This window comes from Lygodium microphyllum, chromosome 15, assembly GCF_053477565.2.
Source record: "Lygodium microphyllum isolate KBCC chromosome 15, Lygodium_microphyllum_v1.1.10, whole genome shotgun sequence".
Lineage (NCBI taxonomy): Eukaryota > Viridiplantae > Streptophyta > Polypodiopsida > Schizaeales > Lygodiaceae > Lygodium > Lygodium microphyllum.
Window position 1 is genome coordinate 10,575,499 of NC_141149.1, and position 13,951 is coordinate 10,589,449.

The window sequence follows — 13,951 nt, forward strand, 5'->3', positions numbered from 1 at the left end:
GCCACGAGCCCTCTATGGATTATGTCATGGTGACAAATTCTACTAAGCCACTCACATATATGAGGAGGCTATGTGTAGAGGTGATTCTCATTCTTGGGAGAAGGCTATGCAATCTAAGTTTGATTCATCGCAAAAGAACCCACATGGGACTTAGTTTCCTTGTCTAGGTGTACAAGCTGAAGAGTACCCTTGGTAACCCTAACCAAGCATATAAGGCTAGATTAGTTGCAAAGATTTTTGTAGAAGCATTGATATTGACTTTGATAATGTCTTTTTCCTTGTAGTCAAGATGACTCCATGCTTGGTCTTGGCCTTGGTTGCTCAATTGGATTTGGAGCTTTACCAATAGTTCTTAAGACAATTTTCGTACATGGGGACCTGTATGATGAGATTTAAATGTAGCAGCCTAAGGGCTTTGCAAAGAAAGACAAGGAACACCTAGTGTGGAAATTGAAGAAGAGTCTTTATGGACTTAGGCATCTACAGAGCGGTGCCATAAGGTTGATGCTTTCATACATTTGCAGGGATATTCCCATAGTCTTATTATCTTGGTGCTTTATATTGGTGATATGCTTATAGTTGGGACTCCTCATACTAAGCTAGATGCTTTAAAGACTCTCAACTCAAGAAGAGCTTTGAGATAAAGACATGGGACAGACCTCGCATATACTTTATATGTGCATTATATGCAATTGCTCCAAGGACTTCTCTACTTGTCCCAAAAGGAGTACATACACAGAGTACTTGAGCAGTTTCATATGCAAGATGGTAAGTCTATTGGCTATCCTTTACACCTTCTCGTGTGAAGGTTAGTTAGGCTAATTTTCTATATTCAGATGATGACGTGGCTGAGATGGCCAAGGTTCCATATGCATCCATATTGGACATCCTAGTCAACGACATTCACACATCGTCATGAAGGGTATCATATGGTACTTGAAAGGCACTATAGATGTGTGTATTTGCTATGGTGGTGAAGATACTACAGTCATGGATTACACTGAATTTGATATGAATGATATGCAAATAGAAGGAAGTCCACCTCTAGGTATGTCTTCACTTTTGCTCGAGATTCTATTTCTTGGATCTCTAGGGTACAAAAATGCACAGGCACCTATGCCTAGACTCCCACATTTACTCATTTTACATTGTACTTCCACACTTGTACACTGTAGGTAGTGGGTGCCCATTACTATCACTTTATTCTTTATTTTTTCAATGACTATTAAATAAGGGAAGGTCAATTACACATTATGACTATTAGAATTTCCACATATGGTGTATCTCTCTCTTGCTTTCTTGCTCTATCTTCCATGGCTCTTACTTTAATCTTGCTTCTACTTGTGTGCTTCCACTTGAGCTCTACCTTTCACCATCTTGCCTAGTTATGATTTTAGATAGGAGGTCATGAACTACTCCAAATTCTTGTAACTTGTGTAGACTATGATTTTTTGAGGAGCCCCTTCAAGGATGTGATACTAAGTCATGAATGAGTTCGCAATTTCTAGAAGTTTCTTTATCATGTTTTCATAGTTGACTCCTATAAGGTATGAACTTTTATGATTGGAATATACATGATGAACTTGGTTATCATCACCAACCTAGGATAAGATAGCTCCCAATGAAAAATATCTAAAGCACATGTCTTTAGAATCATGAGTTTAATTGGGTTTACATGGATGAGAAAAAATGCCAATGCGAAGGATAACTTGAGAGTTTGAAAAGCACTATTGGCATCTTACTACAAGGCAAATGTATCCTTTCTTGCTAAATCTCTTGGGAGAACCAATTTTGGAGCAATCTTTCATAAATATTCTACAAAAATTAGCAAATCCAAAGAAGCATCAAGCATCTCATGTAGTAATCGATGTCTCCTACTCAATAATGATATGTACCTTTTTTGGGGTCCATAGAGACTCCTCAAAACAGAAAATGGTTTTGCTTGGGGTCTCCCACTCATGAACGACTTTACCTTTTTGGGGTCGATAAAATCTTCTTTCTTTGTAGAAATAACATCTGGTCGAATTGGTCTCCCCCATTCAAGTGTAATCTATACTATTTTGCGGTCCATAAAGAATCCCTTATTAGAAATGGCATACCCAAGAAACTTGACTTCTATTTGGGAAAAAGAGTATTTTTCAAGGTTTGCCTATAATCGTACTTCTTGTAGCTTATGAGAACTATCTTTACATGTACTCATGTTCCTCTTAACTCTTAGAAAATATCAATATGTCATTTGGATAAATCACCACAAAGTCATTTATGTATTCACAAAAGGGGAAGGACAAGAAGTGAGCTTTTTTGGCAACCCCCTTATTGTTTCTCCACACAATTCACTTCTTCCATCCTTAGTTGCAACTACCACCACAACCTCTACCTCCACATGCACCACCATCAGCACCTCCACCATCATGACCTCCCCTATGCCCACCACCTCCTTCTCCTTCTCGTCCTCCACCACAATCACTTGCTCATTCTTCTCCTTTGATGCCCCCTAAGAAGCCCCCAAATAAATAGGCAAGATGACTATATATGAAATCAATGTATTAATTAAGGTTTTGGGGTGGATATTTACGTCTTCTTTATCTTCAAATTACTAGCATAAAACTCATATTATTATTTCTCTCAGTAGTCCAACCATCAACTATTTAATAACCTTCTTTACTTATTTGCAATTCCTTAAACATTACTATTTAACTTCCCCAATTTGAACTACAACCCATAGTATACAAACTCCAATGTTCACAAAACTTTAATCAAAGAAAAAAATCACTTAAAAAATTATAATTAAATTTTAAATTATGTTAATAATTTAATATAATTACTAATATTCACTAATTATTATTTTAGCCTTGAATGGTATTTTACAAAGGAAGTGTATGTAAATGAAATCCATTATCCATTAATATTTAGGATCATATTATAAACAAAAATTGAACTATAGTCTCTTTTCAATTTCCCTTGTAATTCCTTCATTATAAAATGTTATTGATTTTTATTTATTACTAATTTAATAAAAAATATTTATAATAATCATATCTGATCATAACACATAAAACCCTATTAGTCAAACAATCCTCATGATGAATTTAGTTTGTATACTAGTTTGTGTCTATAAATTCTTTCATTTATTCTTAATATTGACTAATTATTCCTCAAAATTACCTAAAAGTTGTTATTTTTACCCTTGAAAATTTAATAACTTTAACTCTAGAGGTCCATTTGAACTAAAATTTAATAAATGAGTCCATCTTAACCTAATTCAACTTTTTAAAAAGTTATTGACCTTAGTCTCCCATCAAAATCTTTAATTTTTACTAATTACAGTTAAAAACTGTCATTTTTATACTAAAATGCATAAATCTTTTGCTAGATTCATTTTCAAAATATAGTAATTCATTTTTAGATTCATTTCCATATATTTTAACTTTTTCTTGATTCATTTCTCACTAATATTATCCAAAACTCTTATTTTTTCTTACTTATGGTCTAAAAATGTAGTTTTTAGCCTAGTTTCGACCATTTCTCTACCATTTCAATGCAATCAATGCAAAAACTTGGATTTTGTCTATTCATTTAACATTCGGAGATTAGAAAATTGACGTATTCAACCAGAAATCATTCATTTTATCCATTTTTCATTCAAATTTTAATAAAAACATTCCCATATTAAGAAGATAACTGAAGATATTCCCATATTTTGGGGTGCTGTGCTTGCTCCTCCTCTCCCTTCACTTCCAGAAATCTTCAAATTTCTTAATCTTTTGCTTTTTCCACTGCTATGCACTAATCTCCTCTCACTACACTCAAGAATACTCTCCAAGAACAGGATGAGGATGGAGGAGATGGAAGAGAGGATCAAATGCAGCCAAATGATGCTGATTTCATGGCAAAAGTCTGTAGCAATCTAACCAACATCCTCTTGCAACATGGCACCCATTTTTTGCTCTCTTTCTTGCTTCTTGCTCCAAAACCCCCCCCCCCCCCCAAACTTCCCATGACATCCTCCTCCAACTTTTAGAATAACCCCCTTTTCAAATTTTAAGGTTTTCCCACTTGAACCAGTTTCCCTGACACCTTTCCACATCTTTGGACTTATTTTGTCCCCGCCCACGGCTTCTCGACCTGAATACTGTGTATGCATACTAAATTATACCCGTATTTCTACCCATCGCTAAAATGTCTACGCCTCTCACTAAAAATTTTCCCACATTCACTTTTTAGTACTATTATTTTTCCCACTCCCTAAATTCTCCATCTAAAATATCTTGACTCTCTACTTCTAATTCCACCTCAGCACGGCCCAAATATGACATTACAATCTTATTTTTAATTACATTTTATGAAAAATAGTGTATAACGCAAAGCCAAAGCCCTTCAATTTTTGCATAAAAAATAGTGTAAAAATGGCTCGAAATAAGCAGTTATCATTCCACTACCACCACCATCTCTTGCTCGTACTTTCATACATAAAATTTTCCTCTGTGTGTGTGTGACCCCAAAACCCTTTATCTCTCCCATGTAATTCCCAAAGTAATACTTTTCTCGTTCGCCTTTATTTCTATCTGTGTCTAAGTTAGACCAACTCTACATTATCATTATTAATTTCTCAATCGAGAATTGTTTGATAGGGCATTCTCTCTCTCTCTCTCTCTCTCTCTCTCTCTCTCTCTCTCTCTCTCTCTCTCTCTCTCTCTCTCTCTTCAACAACTCCCTAGGGCTACACCTTCTCTTTACTTTCGCTATATGTGTGTTGGATTAGATAAACTCTTCAACAATTATGGATTTCTCAATCAATAAGTGATAGATCATTTTGTGTTATGAATTGTTAAGGGTTGGTGATTAAAAATTAGTTGGAAAAGTCTCGTGTTAATCATGAAATGATAAAGGTGGCAAAAGCAATCGATAAAATGCTATAAATAGCACATGCAAAAGTAGCAAAATAAAAAAGGCAAATAAAAGCACAAATTTAGTAAAGATGTAATGCACATGGAATATTTAAAGGAGTAATTCTCTCAAGACATTTATAATGCATGTGTAATATTTTCATGTTAATACCTACAACGATGTAATGATTTGTAATCTTATTTTGAGAATTGGGCTCAACACATGTGCAAGTTTTAATATTTCCCCAATGTTGGCAAGATTTGCTTTCGAAAAGTCAATCATGGTAACCTAAACATGTATGCATAAAGCAAGAAAGATCCACTAAGAGGTAAAAAGGAGGGGTGGGAATCCAACTTTAAGTAGAAGTCCAAACCCAAATCTATGTATAAAAGCAAGAAAGTGAATGGATAAGCTCATTCTTGTGGTCTGCAAACCTAAGAGCTTTCTTCTCCTTCTTGCTTCCACTCGTTTTTGTGCATTATCTTGAGAGTGAGGGATTGAGAAGTGAAGCTCCTCTAATGCTTCACTTTCTTCTCTTCTTCCCCTTCTTCTTGAGTGAGAGGCAGAGTGGAGGAGAGGTTGGATATTTTCTTATTTTCTTTATATTTTCTCTCAAAGATTGAACACTCATGAATTAGATCAAAATATTCACGAGCACCACTCAAATTGTTGAGCCCGTTGTGACCTTTAAGGAGCCTTCAAATCATGGCATAAATGCAAAGATAAGGAGGTGAGTGCACTATGCCTTTTGTGAATTTGTGCATGATTACTTTCATGAAGATTGAGATAGAAGTGAGTAGAGCAATGTAAGAGAGAAATGCATGTAAATAAATAAGAGGAGAGGGAGGTGAAACAACCAAGGGTACGCATATACAATGGAGACTTGAGCACATGGGGGAAAAGGCACATGTGACTAGTTGCCTATGTATTACTACACTAATAATACCCACACACCTGTACACTGCAGGTGGTGAGTGCCTCATAGAGAATGGTTTCACTCCTATCGTAGTATAACTAGATTTGTCCGTTTGGGTAATGATCTGGCATTGGAGATCATTGGTATTGGTGATGTCCAGCTATGCTTTGGTTTAGGCAACATATTCACTATTCATAACATACATCATATACCAGCTCTCACAAAGAACCTTATCTCTATTGGCACCTTGGATGATGCAGGTTATGTTGTCCGTTTTGGTGATTCCTCATGGAAGATTTCATGTGGAAATCTTGTTATTACATGTGGTGCTAAGTCTAGTGCCCTCTATCCTTTGCTTGCATCTAGGTTAGTTGACCATGTTTTGGTTTTCACATGTATCTCTTTGGCATTGTCGCCTTGCCATATTTCTTTGAAAGGAATAAAAATACTTACCAATTTGCAGTATCTTCCACCCCTAGACTATAAGTACTTTGAGTCTTGTGATCATTGTTTATATAGCAGACAAACACGTAATACGTATAAAAAGTGTGGCATGAAGTGCATGGGTGAGCCTTTGGCTCTTATTCATTTGGATGTATGTAGTCCCATGCCTTGTCAGTCACTAGGTGGTGCAAAGTACTTTGTCACATTCATTGATGATTACTCACATAAAGTCTTCGCTTACCCTATTTAAAGCAAAAATTTGATGTCTTGTCTACCTTTTAGCATTGGCTTGCTCTTATTGAGAACCAATCTAGGTATAGGTTGAAATGTCTAAGATCTGATAATGGGAGTGAGTATGTCTCAAAAGCTTTTGAGCAGTTTTGTGACAAGTAGGGTATTAAGTGTCAATTGATCACTCCCTACAATCCTCCCCAAAATGGTATTACCGAATGCATGAACACAATGATTTAGGAGAGAGTTTGCAGTATGCTTAGCTAGGCAAGCTTACCTTAGCACTTTTGGGTTGAGATAGTTACTACTGTTATACACTTGATTAACATATCCCCTTTCACTATTATTGATTGGTAGGTTTATAGAGGAGGTATCGACTAGAAAACCTCTATCATATACTCATTTGCATGTATTTGGTTGTGAGGCATTGTGCCATGTTCCAAAGGACAAGCGCAATAAGCCAAATTCTAAGTCCGTGAAATGCATCTTTCTTAGTTATGGGGATGCATGTGAGGTGGGCTATCACCTATGGGATTTGTAGGCTTGCAAGGTTATCCATAGCCATGATGTTGTTTTCCATGAGAAAAATTCCCATAAGCAACCTAAGCAGGTGGTTAAGGTACATAGGTTGATCTTTCAAGAGGAGCCTTCTGCTCCTGTATAGCCAGCTAGACAGCATGCCATATAAACAACGATCACAAGAGTCAAAATACTTAATAGTCTAGGGGCAGAAGATATTGCAAACTGTTAAGTGTTTTCATTCCTTTCATATAAACAATAGCCCCACCTATTGTGTAGAATCAACCTACTTTGAGATACTCTACTAGAGCTACATGCCCGCCTAAGCACTTTATGTCCTCCATGGATTATGTTAGGGTGACAGATGTAAGTGAGCCTCTCTCTTATGATGAGGCAATGCACAAAGATGATAGTCACTAATGGAGCATGGCTATGTAGTTGGAGTTTAACTTCTTATAGACTAATCGTACATGGTATTTGGTTCCTTTTCCTAGTGGCAAGAAGGCACTGCTATGCAAGTGGGTAGATAAGCTTAAAAGTATCCCTGCACACTGCTTACAAGGCCAAATTGGTAACTAAAGGTTTCAAGTAGAATATGGTGTTGACTTCGATGAAGACTTTTCTCCTATGGTCAAAATGACGATTCTACACTTGGTACTAGCATTGATTGCTTAGCAAGATCTAGACCTTTAACAAATGGATATGAAGAGAACTATTTTACATGGGGACTTGCATGATGAGATCTATATGCAACAACCTAAGGGCTTTGAAGAAAAAGGCAGGGAACACCTAGTATGCAAGTTGAGAAAAACTCTTTATGGCCTTAAGCAAGCACCTAGGAAATGCTACTCAAGTTTGATGATTTTATGCATTCACAAGGATATAGCTATAGTGCTATGGATTCATGTTTATACACAAAGAAGGCTCGTGATGGTAGCCTTATGATTTTGGTACTCTATATGGATGATATACTTATTGTTGAGAGAGCTCATGATGAGTTGGATGCCTTGAAAACTCAGCTTTAGAAGAGCTTTGAGATGAAGGACGTGGGACAAGCCTTGCATATTCTTAGGATGTGCATCATGTGCAACCGCTTATATCCAAAAAGCCCTTGAGTATTTTCATGTGTAGGATGACAAGCCTATTGGTAGTCCTCTACCACTAATCAAGCCTATTGTCTATAGTTTGATGAGCAGAAGGCCAAGATGGCCAAGATCCCTTATGCATCGACCATGGATAATTTGATGTATACCATGATAGCCACTCATTCTAATATAGCATTTACAATGGGAGTTATGGGATGCTATATGGCTATCCCTGGTAGACGGCATTAGGATGTTGTCATGGGTATCATGAGATACCTGAAGAGCACAATAGCTATGTGCATATGTTATGGTGGTCATGATATAGGAGTTGTTTACCGCAGCACAAAGGAGCAGGAAAATGGAGTAGAGGAGCAGAAAAATGGAAAAAGGAGATAATCGAAAAGGGCACTGGACAAAGGAAGGAAAAGGTGCCTCGAATGGAAGTCAGACCCTGAAAATTTTGAATGACGACCTCTCCAGAAGGCCTCAATGTCGCCTTGAGAAAAGAAAAGAGTAAAAGTGCACCATTAATTGTGAAAGCGCTCCCAAATCCTTGTAAAAGAGTGCCAGGCTCACTCATATACAAATTGTATGCACTAGTTGGGAATGGGATAAGTTAGAACGGTGGGAAATAGGAAAAGAGGGCTTGGGCTAATGGCCGGCCATGTAAAAAGTGGGGATGACTGCCCAAAAAGTAGAGCATGTATATAAAGTTCAAAAGTGAATGAGAAGATCATTCTTGTGTATGGCCAAAGCTTCTTCTCTTGTTTCTTGCCTTCTTGCTTGTGCTTGAGTGAGGGATTGAGGGAGTGTGAGGGAGTGAGTGTGTGAGAGTGAGGGATCATGGAGAAGAAGCTCCCCATCTTCTATCTTCATCTTCTCTTCTTCTCTTCTCTTCTCTTTTCTCGCGCAGCTATGGAGGATGGAGCTCGACGGAGAGGGCTTGAGGTTGCTCGGGGTAGAGCTCCGTAGCTCCCCTTCATTTTGGTTCCATTGTCGGGACTGACGGAATTGAGCCTTGAGCACCGCGAGCATCAAATCGAGCATAGAAGTAGGGTTTGCAGCCTGAACCGGTGCTCGAGATAGTTAGGAGATTTAGGAGGTTTTAATCCTTGGAGCAAGTAAGTATTTTGATTTGTTGTTGAATATTAGAGTAGGACCATCCATCTCCATCTCCGTTTTTTATTTTTGTTGCATTAGGTTAAGATTAGGATAGGAAAAAGAAGGAAAACAGAAAGGGTTCTGTTGTTGCTGGAAATAGGGGCACAAATTCAAATTTCTGGTTGGAAGAGTGTGAGGGATTAGCTTTTGAGGTTATAGCAGGCTGGGATGGGGCAATAAGAGGCCCAAGGAACTAGGAAAGACCACACTTGACATTCTGCTTTGTGAGAGAGAGTGAGCTTGAGAGCCAGGGAGGGAGAGAGAGAGAGAGAGAGAGAGAGAGAGAGAGAGAGAGAGAGAGAGAGAGAGAGAGAGAGAGAGAGAGAGAGAGTTGTAGGGAGATCCTTGGAGTCTCGTTCGATTCGAGCACCATAGTGATTCTAGGTATGTCTGGCATTTCCTTATAGTATTTTTCACCTATCTGGAAGGCACTGGATGATTCCATGGAGTAGGCGCTGAGCTTGAGTCATCGCGCACAACCCGCGGGCTGTCATCTGCCCAATCGGACTAAGTTGTCTGGGTCCCATTCCCAGAATCGAACCACCCGATTTCTGGAGTCGGACCGTTCGACTGCGAGAATCGGACCGTCCGACTGTGAGAATTAGACCACTTCGTCCGATCCGGTTCCAGCAGTCGGACCCAGTGCCAAAATCGGACCACGTGTCCTAGTCTCAAAATCGGACCAATTGCAAGGATCGGACCACTTTTCCTAGTGTGAGAATCGGGCCATTGGTCCTAGCGCCACAATCGGACCACTCGTCCTATCGCAGGAGTCGGACCCCCCCTGTTCGACTAGGAAAATCGGACCAAAGTAGAAATTGGACTGTCCAATTTTCACAATCGGACTACCCTATCCGAGTCTCAAAATCAGACCAGACGGTCCGATCCTGAGAATCGGACCACTTCACCAGAACTTATAATAGAGGGTTTTTGAACCTTCCTAAACAGTTGTGGCCACCCTGTTCACATCTTTGACCCCCCCCATTGGAAACCCAATTTACCCCTTAGAAGTCAGAGACCAGACATGATAACGGAGGATTCACCCCAAACAGCTAAACACTGAGCAAACCGAATTTAGAACTTGACTTGACTTTTGGTAACCAACCAACCAACCCTGAACTAGAATAGAGAACGCAGCATGGACTTTCAATAAGACCTTAGATCAGCCAGAACCTGCGCTTAGAGCCATATTAGGCTACGAACATGAGGGGAAGAGTGGAGTTTGCATTGAGCATTTCTTGCATCCGCACCTCACTTTTGATTTTATCACCAAAGGTGCACTACAAGAAAAGAAAAAGCCTGTTTTCGCACTGAGCACTAGAAAGCACGAAGCACAACTTATGAATAAGATTGACAACTGCTTTCAATAACAAGCAACTCATCAGGAGATATAATAACATCAAGGAACCCACTATTAGGAGAAGATCCCAAAACATAGTTGTGTGCCTGAGAGCCCCATCAGTAGGACCTTAAGAGGACACAAAGATCCCGAAGGTGACAACATAGAGGATCGGACGCTGCCGGAGCTACTCAGATTGATCGATGACCTTGTGGAGCTGGAAGTGGGAGCAATGTCAGGATCATGAGGCAGACAAGGAGAGGACCGACTCAAATTGATCGATGACCTTGTGGAGCTGGAAGTGGGAGCAATGCCAGGATCACGAGGCAGAAAAAAGGAGAGGACCGACTGGACTTGGGAGAATTCCCAGTCTTAGTGCAAGAGTTAGTCAATGAGTACGACTTGTTGACTAGGATGGTAGTTCAGGGCAGACCAGTAGAGGAAGTGGTAGCAAGCCTAGAAGAGGAAAGAAAGGCGATTAGAAAGGCGCTAGAGAGCATAGTTGCCTATAACCACAAGAAGAAGGCTAGGAAACTCCAACAAGATGTAGACATGTACGAGGCCCGGCGTGTGCTAGCCTTGGCTGGTGCGGCCAAAGCAGGGCCAAATGCAGAGAGAGAACGAGCAGCAGAGGCTGACTTATCATTGAGTGAACTTGTAGCCAAGCGGCTCATGGACAATACATCCGCTGAGCAGAGTGCAACAGCCTTAGCCACTGCATTACTCTCGGGATTAGGGGTCACGCAAGGGGCAAAGGGGCAATCTAGAATCCCTATTGTAGCAAAGCAGCTAAACAAGTATGAACATAACAATGACCCATATAACTTTGTGGAGCAATTTGAACAAGTTTGTGAAGCAAACGGTCTCACGGACCTTGCACAATGCTCTCAAGCTTTCGGTCTGTGCTTAGGTGATAAGGGGAGAATTTGGTACACTAGTCTAGATGCAACCGAGCGCACGAACTTTTCTCGTCTTAAGGACCTCTTTATCAAGAGATTCTCTGAGGCAGGGTACTCTGACAATCTCATCGTTCGGTTGATGAATGTCAGTCAGAGGGACAAGGAAGACGTAAGAGACTATGTCACTCATGTGCGTAGCCTCTTCAAGAGGATCCCTGCAAAATGAGCGACCTAATGAGAAGGCTGTGTCTACCGTATTTATAAATGGAATTCGAAGCAAGGAGCTCTACAAGGCTTTGGCTAGTAACTCCACTCTACACTGAGATGTGTTAGCTAGAGTCTTTGAAGAGGCAATAAGGGTGGACGATCAGCTTAGGGAGCGAAGCATGAGGAACACCAGTCGGGACAGTACAAGTTAGAGAGCTCTAGAGTGATCAACAGTTTTAGGAGAGAGAGAGAGAACTCTAGTACACAGGATAAGGGAAAGAGTGTTGACCAAGGCCAGGAGCTGGCTGAGGTGAGAATAGAGCTTCCACGATTGCAAGACCAAATGAGGAAACCTGTGCGGTCGCATGTGCAGTGTATACACTGTAGCGGTAACCACCTCCCAGTTGAGTGCCAAGATCTTAGATCTAGGCCGTGCTCGAACTATGGTAGGTTCGGTCATGATGCATTACATTGCAGACTGCCAAGGAGATTCCCATATGCACAGCAATACAACCCTCCATACTTAGGCAGCCAAGTCCGAGGGTCGAAGCCCGAATGGCCGAGTTCGAGGGCCGAACTCCGAATGGCCGAGTCCGAGGGCCGAACTCCGAATGGCCGAGTCCAAGGGCCGAAGCCCGAATGGCCGAGTCTGAGGGCCGAACTTCGAATGGCCGAGTCCGAGGGCCAAAGCCTGAATGGCCGAGTTCGAGGGCCGAAACTCGAGTTGGGACGAATGTCCGAGTTCAAGCGGGCCGATTCGGCCGTCCGAACACCGAATGGCCGAATCCTGAATTCGGAGGGGCGGAACCGCCGAAGCCCGAATGATAAGGTTTGAATGGCTAGATGGCCCAAAGGCTGAACTCCGAAGCTCGAAGCCCGAAGGGCACGTGGCCGAATGCCCGAAGGCCGAAAGCCGAACCCTAGGTTTGGGGCAGCCAACTGTCCAATTCTAGGGTTCGGACGTCCGAACGCGTTGGGGTCGGCACACTTTCGACAATGAAAATGTTGACGAATCTAGTGTTATGTTGATGATTAGCTATTCTAGGCTGTTAAATACACACAGGGGCATGCTGGGAAAGAGATTTGTATACCTGTAGCACCCCGGAAGTGTGATCAAAGGGCGTCCGCTCCTCTCCTATGCCTGTAGCTCTCTCACTCTCTCTTGCTCTCTCTCAACTAAGTCAGAATGCAAATGAGCTCTTCTCCCCTTACCCTAGCCTTACATAGCATTGCCCAACCACTCTCTAACCTTAGAGCCTTTCCCTGTTGCGATTTTTCCCTTTAAAAACACGATTTTTGCCTTCTTTTTCTTATTGCAACCAGATTTACAGCGGCAAAAACCCTACCATTTTTAGTTTCGAATCTTAATCCTATCCTACCTAATGCTAATAAAAAATCGCAAAACCAAGCATGGATTGTATTTACCTACTCAAGCACTCATCAAAAAACTCAAAATACTTACTTGTTCCAACGATTAAACCTCCTAAATCTCCTATCTATCTCAAGCACTGTTTCAGGCAAAGGCCCTACTCCTATGCTCGATTTGATGCGCGCGGCGCTCAAGGCTCGATTCCGTCGGTCCCGGCAATGGAACCAAAATGAAGGGGAGCTACAAGCTTTACCCCGAGACCTACGGACTGCTTATTAATCAAGCGTTTCAAGCCGAGCGGCCATGGCTACCTCTCACATAGTCAACGTGCCATGCCTACCTTACGAGTGTAGTGAGCTTACCTTGATGCTCGATCGAGTACCCTCCTCTCTCTTGCACACCGGTAGCTCCACGATCCTTGTGGCAAGCTCAAGCAACCTTAATCCCTCTCCCATGAGCTCCATCCTCCATAGCCACGCGCGAGACAAGGGAAGAGAAGAGAAGAGAAGAAGATGGAGAGAGGAGATGGAGAGCTTCTTCTCCACGATCCCTCACTCTCACACACTCACTCCCTCACCCTCTCACACTCCCTCACTCCCTTTCTCAAGCACAAGCAAGAAGGCAAGAAACAAGAGAAGAAGAAGAAGAAGCTTTTGCCACACACAAGAATGAGTTTCCATTCACTTTGTGAACTTTATATACAAACCCTAAAATCCCATGGACACCCATCCCCTTTTTTACATGACCGGCCATTGTGGCAAGGTCCTTTTTCCATTTCCCTCTTCTATCCTTATGCCTCTAGCCTATGCCCGTCTAATATTTTACAATTGGCACAGGAGGTAGCCTAGCGCTCTTTTACAAGAGTTTTCCAAGTTTTTTGAGGTGCCTTTCATT